This window comes from Halyomorpha halys, unplaced genomic scaffold (assembly GCF_000696795.3).
Source record: "Halyomorpha halys isolate HHAL.00 unplaced genomic scaffold, Hhal_1.1 Scaffold1406.1, whole genome shotgun sequence".
Classification (NCBI taxonomy): domain Eukaryota; kingdom Metazoa; phylum Arthropoda; class Insecta; order Hemiptera; family Pentatomidae; genus Halyomorpha; species Halyomorpha halys.
In genome coordinates, this window is record NW_027116328.1 from 247,971 (window position 1) to 251,532 (window position 3,562).

Genomic DNA, 3,562 nt, shown 5'->3' on the forward strand with positions numbered 1-3,562 from the left:
CCAAATAGGCCTTATAATAGTCATGTAGATCAGTCTTTTGTAATGGATTGGAAGTTTGGACCGTTTGTCTAGTAAATCTTGTAATAGTCGGAATCGACGACCAGTTTCCTGTCTTTTCAGTCTTGTATGAGGATTCCATGTGAGTCGTTTGTCCAGATTTAGTCCTAAGTAACGGATCTGTGCAACAGGAACGAGTGGGGTATTATTAAAAGATACTGTAGAGCAAGACGAAGGGTAAATGTGATTAATTAGAATGTATTTTAATCCTCCAGTTTTGGCACCATTCTTCGAGGGTGGTAATGTGCGATTGGAGGGATTGGGATACAATGGAAGGATCATTATTCACTGACAATAGGCATGTGTCATCGGCATACGTGGTGAGGATTGTGTTAGGATGGGTTGGAATGCCAGCTGTGAAAACTGTATAAAGGATAGGACCAAGGATACTACCCTGAGGTACACCAGCAGACTGAGAAAACAGGGATGAATAAGCGCTGTTGTGATTTACTTGAAATAACCTGTCTGAGAGATAAGAACGGATAATGAGATAATATGTAGGCGGTAGGAATTTACGGATCTTGTATAGCAGTCCTGAGTGCTAGACTCGATCAAAAGTCTGTTCTACATCAAAAAAGACTCCCGAGCTGTACATTCCGCGCTCCAATGAAGATGAGACTACATCGACCACACTATGGCATTGCTGGATAGTGGAGTGGGATGGTCGGAATCCAAACTGGTGATCTGGGATTATGTGGTTGGAATCTAGGAGGGGGTACAGGCGTTTTAAGATAAGTTTCTCAAGGATTTTTCCCATGATAGGTAACAGAGAGATAGGACGGTAAGAAGATGGGTGGTCTGGCGGCTTTCGAGGTTTGGGAATCATTTTGATTATAGATCATTTCCATGGGTCAGGAAAGTATGTGGATCTGAGGACAGCATTGTAGATGTAGGTCAGGAATATAACAGATTTTCGAGGAAGATGTTTTAGAATATGGGATGTAATTAGGTCATAACCAGGAGCTTTGCGGGTTGGTAAATTCTGGATGATGTTGGATATCAATGATGGATGAAATGCTTTAGGTGGCAGGTTGATTTGGAGTGGAGTATTCGATACTTCTTTAATGGGTTCAAGGTTGGTTGAATTAAGGATGTCAGGGTGTGGCTCAAAGGTTTTAGAAAGATGCTGACCGAATATTTGAGATTTTTCTTTGTCCGATTTTGGCCATGTTTGAGATTCAGTAAGAAGTGGGTGAATTAAATTCTTGAAGTTAAGAATCTTCTGAGTAGTCGTCCATAAAGATTTGTCAGTAGTCGCGAGGTTTTCAGTTAAGTTAGTTAAATTTTGCGTTTTGAATTTTTTAAGTTTCTTTGTAAATTTAGTATATTGTGTTTTATCTGATGGGTATCTAGGCCTGTGCCACTTCGCTCTTGCCCTTCAAAATAGGTATTTAAATTTTTAAAATCACATTTCAGAAACTACTGCTTTTTTTAGTGTGCATATGTGGCTGCGTGTGTGTGCGTGCTTGCGTATGTATATATATGTGTGAAATAAAATAGTCAATTAAATATTACCAGAAATTAATAAGAATTAAACGGCCGTGAAGACCAAGGAAGTTTTACGCCCCTAAAACAGAAGGAACGAACACAATACTCCCTAACATATGAATATTAAAAAAATATATGAATGTAAAAAAATACATATATAATAAAATACAGTAATTAAGGATTTATGAAATGATAAGTTATAGACAAATAAATTAAAATTGAATTTTAATTAAATTGTATTAAATGTAAAAAAAAATATTTTTAATTATAATGTGATAACAGAGTCCTATCCTGTTGAAGGTAAGTTCTGTTATAAATTATGTTTGTAAGTGGAAATATAGAAGATTATTTATGTGAAAAGTTTTAGATTTAAAATATAAAAGATTATGTAAGTATATAATCAATTTAAAAACATTATTTGAAACTGTTATGATAATACTATAATATTTAATTTATTTTAAAGATATGACATTGCCAATTAGCCTGCAGAAAAGATTTTAAAGTACATGACATCAATATTTAAGGTATAGCCAAAAATATTAGTATGTTGTTAAGGAAATAATTAGGAAATGTAATTAATATAAAAAAAAATTTTTTTACAGATTGCCTCCTTGAAAACGTTGGAAAGTTTCTGAAAATAAAAGTTGAAAGTATATTTGGATCAAAATCGTGTGTGTTAATTATGAAATAAACCACTCTCAAATTAGAACGGATAATAAAATATAACTATAATTATCACCATATTAAAATATTGGTATTAAACTTACTGGCAAAAGTTGTTGAAGTATGCTATGCTTTAAATGAATATAAGTATATTACATCCATATGTTATGTAATTATAATATTATAATACTATGCAAAACCCACAGGTACACTATATACTAATAAGTATACTAGAGACGTATTAACAGGGAGATCAGGGCATAGAGCTGAGTGAGTTAATTAACGGGGGACCATTGACTGAAGTGGTGCCCCGTCGGGTCTTGATTTTGAAGGCCTTCGATCATATTTAGGTTCAATGAGCCCTTGGGAGTAAGCAGGTAGAAACAGTATACTCTGAATAAATTTTAAAATAAGAACTCATTCTATATCTTATGAATTAAAATCCTTTTGTTCAGGGAAAAAAGAGAAGCACAATTCAAATTACCCCGTTTGATATACTCAAATACATTTTTTACTGTTGTTAAAATAATTAATAACAACAATATATAACATTATAATAATATATAAGCCAATAGTTTAAAATCTGTTTCAAACAAGTGGATGGTTTAAAGCAGGGTAAGAAGTGTTAAAATTATTTAGATATTCAAATATTTTGTACTTTTTTTCTTTCTTAAACATTAAAAAACTATGCCTTAAATAATTAATACAAAATATAAAAGGTTAAAAAAGTTTTTTAAAAATATATGTTTAAGCAAACCTATATAAATAAGAATAATTGGAAACTTTCAAAATTATTTTTATATATCCAATCAATTAAATACATTTTTATTTAAAAAATTAAAGGACTGCAATTGAGTTATACAATTTCAATCACACCGGTCTCAAAATCGACTTAATTGGGCCATGTACATGAAATCGGCGGGAAGTTTAAAATATAACAAAAAATCCATTATCATGTTTGTTATAGAGGCGAAAATAATAATAATCCAGTTTTCGTAAAAGCAAAAAATAATAAAATATTGATTCGATATTTTTTATAAAAAAAGAATTTATGATTTATCAGTGAATTATAATTATTTAAAATATTCAATAGATATTTATTTTTGGAAAATTCTATGTTATATGTATATGATTTGACAGAATCAAATTGATGGAATTTAATTTCGTGCATATACGTTCATGGGCATATGAGTGAAAAACAATTATAATAACTAATTATCAAATTACATATAATTAATTATACATATATATATATATATATTAACTCTGGAATAATTATATAGCTTGTACTTATTTTTGAATTAATGATAACTGTATGATCGATAATAAGCATAAAATAATGCAAAACTCACTG